This window comes from Atractosteus spatula, chromosome 5 (genome assembly GCF_055471065.1).
Source record: "Atractosteus spatula isolate fAtrSpa1 chromosome 5, fAtrSpa1.hap1, whole genome shotgun sequence".
NCBI classification, from domain to species: domain Eukaryota; kingdom Metazoa; phylum Chordata; class Actinopteri; order Semionotiformes; family Lepisosteidae; genus Atractosteus; species Atractosteus spatula.
This window is the reverse complement of record NC_142710.1, coordinates 2,588,970-2,605,360: the sequence shown is the minus strand read 5'-3', so window position 1 is coordinate 2,605,360 and position 16,391 is coordinate 2,588,970. Positions and strand designations below refer to the sequence as shown.

The 16,391-nt window shown below is 44.3% G+C and overlaps 3 non-coding genes across 3 annotated transcripts; all 3 read right to left on the bottom strand.

Annotated features, from left to right (window-relative positions):
* Positions 1-288: 288 nt before the first annotated feature.
* trnam-cau (transfer RNA methionine (anticodon CAU)) lies at positions 289-361 on the bottom strand. The gene has a single exon. It is a non-coding gene; the product is annotated as a tRNA-Met (tRNA).
* Positions 362-3,617: 3,256 nt separating this feature from the next.
* On the bottom strand, positions 3,618-3,690 carry trnam-cau (transfer RNA methionine (anticodon CAU)). Its single transcript has one exon. It is a non-coding gene; the product is annotated as a tRNA-Met (tRNA).
* Positions 3,691-7,911: 4,221 nt separating this feature from the next.
* Positions 7,912-7,993, bottom strand: trnas-aga (transfer RNA serine (anticodon AGA)). The gene has a single exon. It is a non-coding gene; the product is annotated as a tRNA-Ser (tRNA).
* Between the last annotated feature and the right edge of the window lie 8,398 nt (positions 7,994-16,391).

The following is a 16,391-nucleotide window of genomic DNA, read 5'->3' as shown; positions in this document are numbered from 1 at the left end:
CGGACAACTACTCTGATAATCGATCTTAAATCAAGGTCTGCTTCTTTGACGGTCTGCAAAGTCATGCAAAGTGTGTTAGATCCAAGTGCTCGTTTATTAAAGTCCGAGATCCTGACTGATTTGACTTTATACCGATAATTAGCAGCAAATTAATGACAAAAAACACAAAACGCGAGAAAAAACCTTTCTCCCTTGGAAATGTCACACATTCCACGAGGTAGACAAGAACACGTGTGTATGAGCGAACAGGAGCTGCCCGTGTCAGAAGAGCAAAAGAGACCACAGTCCTGCCCCGTGTGAGGATCGAACTCACGACCTTCAGATTATGAGACTGACGCGCTACCTACTGCGCTAACGAGGCCAGACATGATTACCGCCTTGAAAACGAGCCACTTAGGGATTTCAAGCGTCTGTTCCCTAATATAGCGATGCTCCCTTATGGATATTGAATCCGCCTTTTGATCTCACCAATACTTTTTCTCCTTGATTCTGTTGCGAGTCCGTCTTTGAGATCCCACCTCGCACAAGTCCTTCTGGCTGAAGTGGCCTCCCTGCCTCAGTAGCGAGCCCTCGTTAGCCATCGACACGTCTGCGGTTCGCTTGGCTCTCCGACTCCCGATCTGCTGAGATGAGATTTCAGCAGAGAGCGCCAGAGCCGCGCATCATGCGGAGAGAAGATGAACAAGAGGCGCGGCTGTTGAACGCTTGACAATCGCACAGCGCTCTCTCCGCAAGGCGCGAACACGGCTACAGGAGACCTGTCGGCACACAGAACTCACTCCTGGAGGAGGCAGGAGGACGCTCTACCAGAGGAGGACAACTCACCCCCCTTTATTATTGGACATTATTTTTTTAAATTAGTAACTTAATATGCAGGACACACTAATGTAGGATTCTGACTTTGTCGATCTGCTGTTTGTATATAAGTGAACGTCCCTCACTATTGAATTGATTGAAAGGTCAGTGGGTTTGGTTTTCTTCTGTTCACCACAGAAGTCCCGCCTCCGGCTCTGTCCCGATCCGAAGCAGTCGGTTCAGTTCGCCTGGGGTTCCGAGCCGGACTCGGACCTGAAAGAGCTGTTCTATTCTTTCACAGGCAGCGTACAAAACTTTCAGGGGGAACTTTCACAGTCTAATATTTTCAGAAACCAACATCATGACTCGCTGTTGATCGTGAACTAGATTTCAATAATGACACTCAATTACATCTTTCAAATCCATTTAAAATGGCGTCGGAAAGAATCATTTAAAATTGTTAAACAATCCACTAACCAGATTTCTCATAGGGTCCTACAGACGTCGAGGAGAGACGATCAGTTTCTCTTTTATGGAGAAAAATAATTTTATTGGAACAAAGGGGTTTAAAATGAGCAGTTAGAAAGTAATTAAACTGGTTGTGTGTGGCTCTTTGCTTTCCTGCTGTACTCTAAATCCTGCTGTAATTGTGCTCCGAGCTGATTTAATTGTTGGAAATAAACAAAGGTCAATTGTTACCAGGTGTCCTGCCCTGTCTCTTGAGTGTGACTGTGTACAGTGTCTTGAGCCACAGGGTGGTTATTTAGGTGAAGGGGGCTGCAGCTCATGTCCTCCAGTGCCCTGTTGCAGTGTGGGGTGTTGGCCAGAGCGCCCCCTAGTGGTCCTCCAGCACTAGGTCTAGCTGCAGCCCGCTTGTCCTGGAGGGAGGTCTCCTGTAGCAGGACTGAGTTCCCCCACTTGCCTGCTGGCCTTCAAAGATCTGCTGGGCTCGGGAGCAGAGAGGGTGTCCAACTGCCCCTTTGGAAAGGAAATGTAAATATGATCTCTCTCCCTGTTTCAGAAACTGTTATCACACCGGAGAGAAGTTACACGTGTCCATATGCGCTTCTGACGGGAATCGCAACAACAGCGCGGTGAAAGCAAATGGCGTTTTCACCTGCGTATTTGCACGTTATTGTTGGAAAATGCAAATGAACTGAATTCGTTATTCTTCAGATATGAGTTTAAACAAACGTTTAATTGTAAGTTAAGTCAGCTTGTTAAAAATGAAACCAGCGCCCCGTCGCAGAAACGTACCCCGGTCTCCCGCGTGAAAAGCGGGGATCCTCCTGAGCGCCACACAGACGGGGAGCGACCGCGGTGAAGTTAGCTTGAAGCTCGAAAGCGATTTTGGCCTGTAGCGTTTTCACGAAACCTGCTAGAGTTACAAGAACGATATTTAGGAATATAAATATATTATAACTCTGAGAAGTGTAGAACTGACCTCTTTAACAACGCACGATGTATAATTCAGCGTCTGTGAATTGAGAAACAGAGGTGTCTGGTGTATAAAAGGTGAGACAGTGACCAGTACGGGGATCAAACCCACGACCTTGGCGTTATTAGCACCACGTTCTAACCAACTGAGCGAACCGGCCTCATGCGACTTTCTACCTCTGACCCTGTAGAGATTTCCCACAGACCTGAGACGGACCAGCGTCTAATTCAGGACGGGGGGTGGGACACACTCCCAGTCCCAGGATCCGCACAGTAACCAGGACGATCACAGGTCCGAGTTCAAATACCAGAGTGACACCGGCTGGCGAATCCCACTGGTGACAGAGCTTCTCTCATGTTGTCTCCTTAGAGCACTAATGAAAGAAGTCTACATGTACATGGACATGTTCAAAATGTCTACAACACTACGTATTTTGAATTACAGGTTTTATTCAGTAGGAAGTTCACTGTGACACGAGGTAAACCGGTGTCCATACGGGTTTCATTTCGATTATCTTCAGAAACGTGTTCTCAGCTGTGGAACCGCTACTGCTCCCCCACAGACGCTACTAACACGTTCGGAATCGATTATTTCAGCTTCGGTTTTGAGTTTTAAAACGCGTTAAGAAGTCCTTCCGACAGAGCACGGGCCAGGTGAGAGGAAATGGCGTTTTCACCGGCTCTCGGATGTGTAAAGACGCCCATAAACTGTTAGTGAGTAATATAAATTAATTAATGGTGAAGGAATTAATTTCAGTTAGTAGCCTATTTCTGTTGTTTCCACTCTTGATGAAACCAGACAGTTGAGTCACTTTTAAAGACACAACTACACTAACGAGGAGCGCGTGTCTACCGCTGAGCGAGAGATCTGTTCACTGTCAGGAGACATTTCCTCTCAGGGCTGATCTTTTAGGTAGTTGAATTGAGAAACAGAGATGTCTGTTTTATAAAAGGCGAGAGAGTGGCATTCAAATCAGTTGCAGATACGCTGCAGATACGCTGGGTTTTCTAAGCAAAAAAATGTTTATGAAGAAGGTGAAATACTGCTGTGTATTTTCCTCTTGTTTAGCCGCCACTGCCAGTTATACACAGTATGATAATATTGCAAATATCGTATTATTTTCAGCTGCAAACAATTCCTTATAGTTACAACATTTCATCTTATTATTCCGTATTAAGTGGATTTAAAGATGATAAATAGTAGGAGAACATTAAATGAAGACAATCGTTTCAACAACATCTAACGCTCCACGAGCGCCACCTAGCGATATTCTTTGGTCAGTGAATCAGCGCTGCGCTACCGGCTCTGTGTGATGAGAAATGACGCGTGGGGGAGTGAACGTCTCACGCCACATTTAGGAAGAGCCCAAAACAGGAATGATCCCTGCCCCGTGTGAGGCTCGAACTCACGACCTTCAGATTATGAGACTGACGCGCTACCTACTGCACTAACGAGGCTGGATCATGGGTGAGCGCCAGTATGAACTCACACAATGTGATTTCCCATCAGTCGGTGAGATCCACACTATTTGCTGTCACAATAAATCAGTGACCAAAACTCTCAGGGGGAACTTTCACAGTTAAAGATGTTTTAAGGAACAATAATCACGCATCACGGGAACAAGTAAACATTTATTCCTGCTGAAAAGAGAAGAGAAGACACAACGTTTCGGCTGTGGAGCCTTCTTCGGGTGTCGGGAACGGATCATCAATCACTATAGATCATTAATTGCATTAAAAAAATCACACACAATCTCATTAAAATCTGTAATTCCACAGGAATGGGAGATGAAGCAACAACAAGGTGAGAACTGCAGCACCGGACCTGGACCGGTCCATCTCGGGTCACAGTAAATTTATTACTGAATAAAGGGATTTGAATATTGAAATCCCTATCCCTATCAATATCCCTATCATTCTCGATATTGAAATCAGGGATTTCAAGCGTCTGTTCCCTAATCTGGCGATGCTCCCTGCTGGATATTGAGCCACTTCAAGTCCTTCTGTCTGAAGTGGCCTCCCTGCCTCAGCAGCGAGCCCTCGCCAGCCATCGACACGTCTGCGGCTCGCTTGGCCCTCCGACTTCCGATCTGTGGAGATGAGATTTCAGCAGAGAGCGCCGGACCCGCGCTTCATGCGGAGAGAAGATGAACAGAAGGCGAGACTGTTGAACGCTTGACAATCACCCAGCGCTCTCTCCGCAAGGCGTGAACGCGGCTACAGGAGACCTGACGGCACACAGAGCTCTAAACTCACTCCTGGAGGAGGCAGGAGGACGCTCAACCAGCTGAGCTCCCCCCTGCGCTGCGCCCTCCTCCTCCTTAGCATACTCAGCCCTATACTAAAGAGAAGCACTTGTCGGCTGTGGAGCCAGAGCTCTGTTTCCTGTCAGGAGACGTTTCCGCTGCGGCCTCCTCCTCGGAGTCACCGTGTGCCGCTTCTCCCCCTCTTACCGGCACCGTCACTGCCTGTCGTCTGCAGGGCGGTCCTGTATGAGGTAGATGGTGGAGGTGTGGTCCGAGGGGCATGGCCAACTGTGTTCGCCAGTCGCACTGCTATCCCGGGGACTGAAGAGAGCTGAAATGAAGGAAATTCGTATTTAAATACAGTGCAAGTCTTCAATGTGTTCTGGCACTTCCGGGTCTTCACTGAAGATAGTTGTTGTGTTCTTGAGAGTGATGGGACCGTGCACTGGTGTCTCTCGGGGGAAAACGGGGTTTCAATTGGGTGGAGCAATTGGGAGGTTCAGATAATAAGTTGTGTGGGCGCTTTTAACGGAGCACTGAAGAAAAAGATCTCAGAGATGAAGCGCTACAGATGCACTTACATTTAGCGCACTGCTGACACAACTGTAGCCAATACACGAGACCGAAATAGCGACGTGTTCGCCTGATCGTCTGAAGGATCTCCTCACGAAGCTCTATCATTCATCAGTGGAAGCAGAAGCCTTTAGAATACGAGACACACTTACCTTCAAACCCACAGCCGCTGGACTCGCTTGTCTCTGGACTAATTGAAATGAGAATCGCGTTAGTAGCTCCATGTCCTTATCCGGTCTATTTCAAATTAGGAGGGACGTTCAGTTATATACTGTGCGAACAGGAGAGACAAGGTAACAACCCTATATTAACGGGTCCTGCATATTAATTTACTGATCAGATGGATTGAAATGTTCTGATTCACAGCTCCTGCAGTTCGTGCTCAGGGCTGAGCTCGTGAGATGCTGTAGAAACATTTTCGGTGTGCAGTACTTAGTGCTTCCTTCACTGGTGCCCTAAGGAGAAAATATCTCTGATATATTTATTATATTTCTATACCGATAAAGAAAAGCTGTGTATGTCAGGTGGGGGATTCAAACCCACGCCTCCAGGGGAGACTGCAACCTGAACACAGCGCCTTAGACCGCTCGGCCATCCTGACATCTGACATCTTTGCTACCCGGTCCCATGAGCCACCGCGACCCCACTACGTTCCTCGAGTATCACACTGGTATTAGAAATACAGCGAGACTCCGGCATTCAAATCTGTCGCAGATGCGCTGGGTTTGATAAGCAAAAAAATGTTTATGAAGAAGGTGGAATACTGCTGTGTATTTTCCTCATTTTCAGCCTCCACTGCCGGCTATACACATTATGATAATATTGCAAATATCGGATTATTTGCAGCTGCAAGAAATTCCTTATAGTTTCCAAACTATAAGGCAAACAATTCCTATATAACAATTCCTTATCTATTCACACCTGAAGAAGGCTCCACGGCTGAAACGTTGTGTTTTCTTTCTTCCTTTTTTTAGCATGGAATAAACCGATTACTTGTTCCTTATAGTTACAAAATTTCATCTTAATACTCCATATTAAGTGGATTTAAAGATGATAAACAGTAGGAAAACGGATTAAATGAAGATAATCCTTTCACCAACATCTACTGCGCCATGAGCACCACCTAGCGATGGTCTTTGCTCACTGAATCAGCGCTGCGCAGTGAGAAATGACACGTGTTTTGAGTGGCACCTTGTTCCTCTGCAGGCCGTTACTGAGGCACCTCTCTGTTCTGGAGACCCAAATGGATTTCTAGTCTATTACCTTAACCACTCGGCCACAACTACACGCACAACCCCTTCTTCTCCCGAACTGACAAGGGCTCGTTCCCGCATCGTTTCCACTCCAACCCGCTCTCTTCTGCTCAGTTTTGGGATTTCTATCTCTCTATAATCACCAGCGGATTCACTAAGAAAACACAAAACGTATCGAAATAGCCTCACTGTTTCCTTTTAAGAGCTGTAGAAGTCAGAAGTTCCCGCGGGTTTAGATAAATTAAACTTGAATTGCCTTTTTTAAACTTCACCCATCAGATGGCTCATAAAAACCAAACGCATGTGTGACAGATTTGGCAGGAGAGAGGGGAAAGGTGGGCTCGTTGGTCTAGTCTAAACGATCAGCGCGAGTCTTACTGCACTGGTCTGTCATGGTCTGTGAACATGAGTAGTCTGTGCGCAAAGAAGCCTGTGAAATTTGACACAAAGCTGTAGCTGACGGGCTTAGTGCTGGTTTACAAGTTTCGGTGGTGGAGACACCTTCACCACTAGGAGATTATTATTTTAAAAATGTGTGAGTGGACACCGAGCAAAATAGCGAGTGAACGTCTCACGCCCCAGTGTGAGCACGGGCCAAGTGAGAGGAAATGGTGTTTTCACCGGCTCTCGGAGGTGTAAAGACACCCATAAAATGTTTGTAAGTAATATAAATTAATTAATGGTGAAGGAATTAATTTCAGTTTGTAGTCTATTTCTGTAGTTTCAGCTCTTGATGAAACCTGACTGTTGAGTCACTTTTAAAGACACAACTACACTAACGAGGAGCACCAACTAACACTAACTATTCGGCGTGGAAGTGAAGAACACGTGTGTATGTGAGTGAACGTCACTCACATACACACGTATGTTCAGAGCTCTGTGAAGAGCCCAAAACTGTATTGATCCCTGCCCCATGTGAGGATCGAACTCACAACTTTCAGATTATGAGACTGACGCGTTACCTACTGCCCTAACGAGGCTGGATGATGGCTGAGCTCCAGTATGAACTCACTGTCAGAGCCACACCATCCGCTGTCACAATAAATCCCAATCCGTCATTTCGGATCCCAGCCATTCCGGAACAAACTGTTCTCCCCCCTGCGCTCTGGCAAGCAGTACCGCGCTGGTAAAACAAGATCCACTGGACTCCAGAACAGCTTCTATCCCACTGCAGTGCGCGTCCTCAACAGCTAACTGCAGGGCCTCAGACTCAATGCATGTCCACACTCTGCTCTTCCTCATGGTCTACTATTTGTTTTTCTCACTACTACATACTTATTGTCCCACAACATATTGATGGCTCCTGTTGTTATTTATTGTTTGTAATGTACTGTCTCCATTGTGTGGTGGTGTCTGTTGTTGTCCAGGGAGATCAGTGAGAATAAGAATTCCAATGTACATGTACATATGGCAATAAACCCTCCTCCTCTAGTCTACTCGTTTCAGATACACAGAAGATAAGAAGTGAGTTTGATATGTCTTCGTATTATCACATAATAAAGACTCCCTGTCAGATAAAATGAAACGACAGACGTGCAGCCCAGTCTGATAGAAATGCAAATGTTAATTGACATGTTATTTGGATTCACCAAAAGGAAAAACACACCCGTAGTCGGCAGGATTCGAACCTGCGCGGGGAGACCCCAATGGATTTCTAGTCCATCGCCTTAACCACTCGGCCACGACTACACACTCAGTTCCTCTTCTCCCGAACTGACACGGGCTCGTTCCCGCATTATTTCCAACCCAAAGTCTCTCTGCGTGATTAATTTGCTATTTCTATCTCTCGATATCGATAGTCACCAGCGGTTTGGCTGCAGATGTTTGGATGTACAGCTAATGCTCCTCCACAGACGCTACTAACACGTTCGGAGAGGATTATTTCAACTTCTGTTTTGAGTTTTAAAACGCGTTAAGAAGTCCTTTCGACAGAGCACGGGCCAAGTGAGAGGAAATGGTGTGACGCTCATAAACTGTTAGTGAGTAATATAAATTAATTAATGGTGAAGTAATTAATTTCAGTTTGTATCCTATTTCTGTTGTTTCCGCTCTTGATGAAACCAGTCAGTTGAGTCACTTTTAAAGACACAACTACACTAACGAGGAGCGCGTATTTACCGCTGAGCGAGAGATCTGTTCACTGTCAGGAGACATTTCCTCTCAGGGCTGATATTTTAGGTTTCGACGTTTAGTTCATCTTCATCTTTCTTTTTGGAGGATAAATCGCAGAACCAACGGAATTGTTTCGTCTTCGGATGAACTTCTAAGAAGATTCTCACGCGTGACAGACGGGAATACTCACCCCCATACTTTTTGGAGGAGATTGTTATAAAAAATATGGATTAAAAAAACAACAAACATTCTAACTCAGATTTTCGAAAAACCTTTAAAATTGACCGACTGCCCCTTTGGAATAGTAGTCAGAATAGTGGGGAAAGGAAATGTATATAAGATCTCTCTCCCTACTTCAGAAACTGTCATCACACTGGAGAGAAGTTACACGTGTCCATACGCGCTTCCGACAGGAATCGCAATAACAGCACAGTGAAAGCAAAAGGCGTTTTCACCTGCTTATTTGCACGTTATTGTGGGAAAATGCAAATGAACGGAATTCGTTATTCTTCTGATATGAGTTTAAACAAATGTTTAATTGTAAGTGAAGTCAGGTCAGTTGAACCCCACAGTCACCTCGATGAGCGGGTCCGATAAGTCACCGCGCTATCGTGAGGAATTTACCTTCCCGAGGGGCTAAGTGCAGGTTATCTCACAACCTCGTACCTAGAGAACATCCTGTATGAGTCTAAAGAAGCCAACTGAAATTTTGTTTTTACATAAAATATTATGAGTTTTAAAGCTATTTTAAAAAGCTGAATTTTACTAAGATGTGAATATTTTATTCTCGGATGAAACCTTAAACAGTGACATTGGAGTATTTCCACCGAGAGATGATTTGAAAGCTTCTCATATCCGAATCGTAGACTTTACCAGTGTCTTTCTGTGCTGTTTTACACTGTTATGTTACTGGTTCAGTACAGTGTTATTGTCACAATGTTGTGTTACTGTATTCCGTACAGTGTCATTGACACAGTGCTTTGTTACTGTATTCAGAACAGTGTAATACTCACAGTTTTGTGTTACTGGTTCAGTACAGTGTAATTCTCACAGTGTTGTTACTGGTTCAGTGTTGTGTTAATGTATTTAGTACAGTGTCATCGACACTGTCAGTTTTGTGAGGGGAGAGAGGGGAGAAAGGTGGGCTCGTTCATCTAGGGGTGTGATTCTTGCTTCGAGTGCGAGAGGTCCCGGGTCCAAATCCCGGACGAGCCCCTGTGTGCGCTCTTCCCCACTTCCACCGTCCTGCGCCCTGACATCCCCGTCTCCTCCCGCTGTCTCCCGTGAACACGACTGCAGGAGCCTCGTGAGGACTCCTCAAGGGCACAGCGAGAGCTCAAGTCCATGTCTGAGCATGGAACATTTAGCTTCCTGACCTTCATCTTCCTCACCGTGTGCCTCTTCCTCCCCTCATACTGGGCACTGTCACTGCCCTCATGAATTCCAATAATCAAAAATAATTTCTAGCTATTATTTATAAAGACACATAAGTGAAACTATTCCAGACGAAATTTTATATTCATTTTCTATATTGATTTTTCAGAACAAACAGAGTATCACATGGTACCATGAAAAACACTGAAAAAATGTGAACAATCATCACGTCACAACAGACTAGGTAGTTAAAAAAAACTGTGAATATTCAACAATAATATAAAAACTGGAAGAAAGGAGAAGAAAAATGAAACCAGAGCCCAAACCACAATCCTGAAGAATAAGCAATTTCTCTGTTTCACAATGTCCAGGAAAAACGGAAAAAATGCACAGATTAAAAGTGGTTTCGTGATCCTAGCTGAACATTTTTTTTCCAAAACTCCGGGGTGCCTGGATGTCGCGGTGCACCGCACACCAGTTCTTTTCAGAAACTGACTCAGTCGGCTCACACGAGCACCCAAGCATGATTGAAACTCATTCAAATGCAAGTGCCATTATGTACTGTCTTGATTGTTTCCCACTCATTCCTTTTGGTTTGGGGAACATGTCAAAATCCCATGCCCAGAGAACTTCAACTAGAGTTCGCAGAAATGCACAGTGGACACCCCAGGTAGGGTAAGGATCAGTATTTACACACCACTCAGAGAATTTTTATTTTCAGGGATGGATTTTTAGCCCAAGTCAAGTTGAAAAAAAGTGGTTTTGTGAAAATAGCTGAAATTTTTTTTTCAGAAACTCCGGGGTGCCTGGATGTTGCGGTTCACCACGCGACAGTTGAATTCCAAAACTGAGTCACTCAGATCACACTAGTACCCAAGCATGCTTGAAACTCATTCAAATGCAAGTGCTTCTATTCGTTGTCTTGATTGTTTCCTACTCATTCCTTTTGGTTTGGGGAACATGTCACAATCCTATGCTCAGAGCACAGATAGAATTCGAGGAAATACTCAGTGGACACCCAAGGTAGGGTTAGGATCAGCATTTACACACTACTTAGAGAATTTTTATTTTCATGGATGGATTTTTAGCCCAAGTCAAGTTAAACAAAAGTGGTTTCGTGATATTAGCTGAAAAGTTTTTTTCAGAAACTCCGGGGTGCCTGGTTGTCGCGATGCACCGCGCGGCAGTTGTATTCCAAAACCAAGTCAGTCGGAATCCACGAGTACCCAAGCATGATTGAAACTCATTCAAAGTCAAGTGCTTCTATCCGTTGTCTTGATTGTTTCCCACTCATTCCTTTTGGTTTGGGAAACATGTCAAAATCCCATGCCCAGAGAACTTCAACTAGAGTTCGCGGAAATGCTCAGTGGACACCCCAGGCAGGGTAAGGATCAGCATTTACACACCACTCAGAGAATTTTTTTTTTTCAGGAATGGATTTTTAGCCCAACTCAAGTTGAAGAAAAGTGGTTTCGTGAAAATCACTGAAAATTTTTTTTCAGAAAATCCGGGGTGCCAGGATGTCGCGGTGCACAACGCGACAACTGTATTCCAAAACTGAGTCACTCAGATCACACGAATACCCAAGCATATTTGAAACTCATTCAAATGCAAGTGGTTCTATCCTTTGTCTTAATTGTTTCCCACTCATTCCTTTTGGTTTGGGTAACATGTCAAAATCCCATGCCCAGAGAAGTTCATCTAGAGTTCGCGGAAATGGTCAGTGGACACCTAAAGTAGGGTAAGGATCAGCATTTACACACCACTCAGAGAATTTTTATTTTCAGGGATGGATTTTTACCCCAATTCAAGTTGAAGAAAAGTGGTTTCGTGAAAATCGCTGAAATTTTTTTTTCAATAAAATCCGGGGTGCCTGCATGTCGCGATGCACCACGCAACAGTTGTATTCCAAAAGTCACTCAGATCACACGAATACTCAAGAATGCTTGAAACTCATTCAAAGGCAAGTGCTTCTATCCGTGGCCTTGATTGTTTCCCACTCATTCCTTTTGGTTTGGGTAACATGTCAAAATCCCATGCCCAGAGAACTTCAACTAGAGTTCTCGGAAATGCTCAGTGGACACCCCAGGTAGGGTAAGGATCAGCATTTCCACACTACTCAGAGAATTTTTATTTTCAGGGATGGATTTTTAGCCCAAGTCAAGTTAAACAAAAGTGGTTTGGTGATATTAGCTGAAAAGTTTTTATCAGAAACTCCGGGGTGCCTGGTTGTCGCGATGCACCGCGCGGCAGTTGTATTCCAAAACTAAGTCAGTCGGAATCCACGAGTACCCAAGCATGCTTGAAACTCATTCAAAGTGAAGTGCTTCTATCCGTTGTCTTGATTGTTTTCCACTCATTCCTTTTGGTTTGGGAAACATGTCAAAATCCCATGCCCAGAGAACTTCAACTAGAGTTCGCGGAAATGCTCAGTGGACACCCCAGGCAGGGTAAGGATCAGCATTTACACACCACTCAGAGAATTTTTATTTTCAGGAATGGATTTTTAGCCCAATTCAAGTTGAAGAAAAGTGGTTTCGTGAAAATCACTGAAAATTTTTTTTCAGAAAATCAGGGGTGCCTGGATGTCGCGGTGCACAACATGACAGTTGTGTTTCAAAACTGAGTCACTCAGATCACACGAATACCCAAGCATATTTGAAACTCATTCAAACGCAAGTGCTTCTATCCTTTGTCTTAATTGTTTCCCACTCATTCCTTTTGGTTTGGGTAATATGACAAAATCCCATGCCCAGAGAAGTTCATCTAGAGTTCGCGGAAATGCTCAGTGGACTCCCCAGGTAGGGTAAGGATCAGCATTTACACACCACTCAGAGAATTTTTATTTTCAGGGATGGATTTTTAGCCCAATTCAAGTTGAAGAAAAGTGGTTTTGTGAAAATCGCTGAAATTTTTTTTTCAGAAACTCTGGGGTGCGTGGATGTTGCGGTGCACCACGCGACAGTTGTATTCCAAAACTGATTCACCCAGATCACACGAGTACCCAGGTACGCTTGAAACTCATTCAAATGCAAGTGCTTCTATCCGTTGTCTTGATTGTTTCCCACTCATTCCTTTTGGTTTGGGTAACATGTCAAAATCCCATGCCCAGAGAACTTCAACTAGAGTTCGCGGAAATGCTCAATGGACACTCCAGGTAGGGTAAGGATCAGCATTTACACACCACTCAGAGAATTTTTATTTTCAGGGATGGATTTTTAGCCGAATTCAAGTTGAAGAAAAGTGGTTTCGTGAAAATCGCTGAAAATGTTTTTTCAGAAACTCCGGGGTGCCTGGATGTCGCAGTACACCACGCGACAGTTGTATTCCAAAACTGAGTCACTCACATCACACGAGTACCCAAGCACGCTTGAAACTCTTTCAAATGCAAGTGCTTTTATCCGTTGTCTTGATTGTTTCCCACTCATTCCTTTTGGTTCAGGTAACATGTCAAAATCCCATGCCCAGAGAAGTTCATCTAGAGTTCGCGGAAATGGTCAGTGGACACCCAAAGTAGGGTAAGGATCAGCATTTACACACCACTCAGAGAATTTTTATTTTCAGGGATTGATTTTTAGCCCAATTCAAGTTGAAGAATAGTGGTTTTGTGAAAATCGCTGAAAGTTTTTTTTCAGAAACTCCGGGGTGCCTGGATGTCGCGGTGCACCACGCGACAGTTGTATTCCAAAACTGAGTCACTCAGATCACACGAGTACCCAAGCATGCTTGAAACTCATTCAAATGCAAGTCCTTCTATCCGTTGTCTTGAATGGTTCCCACTCATTCCTTTTGGTTCAGGTAACATGTCAAAATCCCATGCCCAGAGAAGTTCATCTAGAGTTCGCGGAAATGCTCAGTGGACACCCAAAGTAGGGTAAGGATCAGCATTTACACACCACTCAGAGAATTTTTATTTTCTGGGATTGATTTTTAGCCCAATTCAAGTTGAAGAATAGTGGTTTTGTGAAAATCGCTGAAAGTTTTTTTTCAGAAACTCCGGGGTACCTGGATGTCGCGGTGCACCACGCGACAGTTGTATTCCAAAACTGAGTCACTCAGATCACACGAGTACCCAAGCATGCTTGAAACTCATTCAAACGCAAGTGCTTCTATCCGTTGTCTTAATTGTTTCCCACTCATTCCTTTTGGTTTGGGTAACATGTCAAAATCCCATGCCCAGAGAAGTTCAACTAGAGTTCGCGGAAATGCTCAATGGACTCCCCGGGTAGGGTAAGGATCAGCATTTACACACCACTCAGAGAATTTTTATTTTCAGGGATGGATATTTAGCCCAATTCAAGTTGAAGAAAAGTGGTTTCGTGAAAATCGCTGAAAATTTTTTTTCAGAAACTCTGGGGTGCCTGGATGTCGTGGTGCACCTCGCAACAGTTGTATTCCAAAACTGAGTCACTCAGATCGCACGAATACCCAAGCATGCTTGAAACTCATTCAAATGCAAGTGCTTCTATCCGTTGTCTTGATTGTTTCCCACTCATTCCTTTTCATTTGGGTAACATGTCAAAATCCCATGCCCAGAGAACTTCAACTAGAGTTCGTTGAAATGCTCAGTGGACACCCCAGGTAGGGTAAGGATCAGCATTTACACACCACTCAGAGAATTTATATTTTCAGGGATGGATTTTTATCCCAATTCAAGTTGAAGAATAGTGGTTTCGTGAAAATCGATGAAAATTTTTTTTCAGAAACTCCGGGGTGCCTGCATGTCGCGATGCACCACGCAACAGTTGTATTCCAAAAGTCACTCAGATCACACGAATACCCAAGAATGCTTGAAACTCATTCAAAGGCAAGTGCTTCTATCCGTGGCCTTGATTGTTTCCCACTCATTCCTTTTGGTTTGGGTAACATGTCAAAATCCCATGCACAGAGAACTTCAACTAGAGTTCGCGGAAATGCTCAGTGGACACCCCAGGTAGGGTAAGGATCAGCATTTCCACACTACTCAGAGAATTTTTATTTTCAGGGATAGATTTTTAGCCCAATTCTAGTTGAAGAAAAGTGGTTTCGTGAAAATCGCAGAATTTTTTTTTTCAGAAACACCGGGGTGCCAGGAGGTCGCGGTGCACCACGCGACTGTTGTATTCCAAAACTGAGTCACTCAGATCACACGAGTACCCAAGCATGCTTGAAACTCATTCAAATGCAAGTGCTTCTATCTGTTGTGTTGATTGTTTCCCACTCATTCCTTTTGGTTTGGGTAACATGTCAAAATCCCATGCACAGAGAACTTCAACTAGAGTTCGCGGAAATGCTCAGTGGACAACCCAGGCAGGGTAAGGATCAGCATTACCACACTACTCAGAGAATTTTTATTTTCAGGGATGGATTTTAAGCCCAATTCAAGTTGAAGAAAAGTTGTTTCATGAAAATTGTAGAAATTTTTTTTTCAGAAACTCCGGGGTGCCTGGAGGTCGCGGTGCACCACGCGACTGATGTATTCCAAAACTGAGTCACGCAGATAACACGAGTACCCAAGCATGCTTGAAACTCATTCAAATGCAAGTGATTCTATCTGTTGTGTTGATTGTTTCACACTCATTCCTTTTGGTTTGGGTAACATGTCAAAATCCCATGCCCAGAGAACTTCAAGTAGAGTTCGCAAAAATGCTCAGTGGACACCCCTGGTAGGGTAAGGATCAGCATTTCCACACTACTCAGAGAATTTTTATTTTCAGGGATGGATTTTTAGCCCAATTCAAGTTGAAGAAAAGTGGTTTCGTGAAAATCGCAGAAAATTTTTTTTCAGAAACTCTGGGGTGCCTGAAGGTCGTGGTGCACCACGCGACACTTGTATTCTAAAACTGAGTCACGCAGATCACACGAGTACCCAAGCATGCTTGAAACTCATTCAAATGCAAGTGATTCTACCTGTTGTGTTGATTGTTTCCCACTCATTCCTTTTGGTTTGGGTGACATGTCAAAATCCCATACCCAGAGAACTTCAAGTAGAGATCGCGGAAATGCTCAGTGGACAACCCAGGCAGGTTAAGAATCTGCATTTCCACACTACTCAGAGAATTTTTATTTTCAGGGATGGATTTTTAGCCCAATTCAAGTTGAAGAAAAGTGGTTTCGTGATTATCGCAGAAATTTTTTTTTCAGAAACTCCGGGGTGCCTGGAGGTCGTGGTGCACCACGCGACACATGTATTCTAAAACTGAGTCACGCAGATCACACGAGTACCCAAGCATGTTTGAAACTCATTCAAATGCAAGTGCTTCTATCTGTTGTCTTGATTGTTTCCCACTCTTTCCTTTTGGTTAGGGTGAAATGTCAAAATCCCATGCCCAGAGAACTTCAACTAGAGTTCTCGGAAATGCTCAGTGGACACCCCAGGTAGGGTAAGGATCAGCATTTCCACACTACTCAGGGAATTTTTATTTTCAGGGATGGATTTTTAGCCCAATTCAACTTGAAGGAAAGTGGTTTCGTGAAAATCGCAGAATTTTTTTTTTCAGAAACTCCGGGGTCCCTGGAAGTCGCGGTGCACCACGCGACAGTTGTATTCCGAAACTGAGTCACACAGATCACACGAGTACCCAAGCATGCTTGAAACTCATTCAAATGCAAGTGCTTCTAT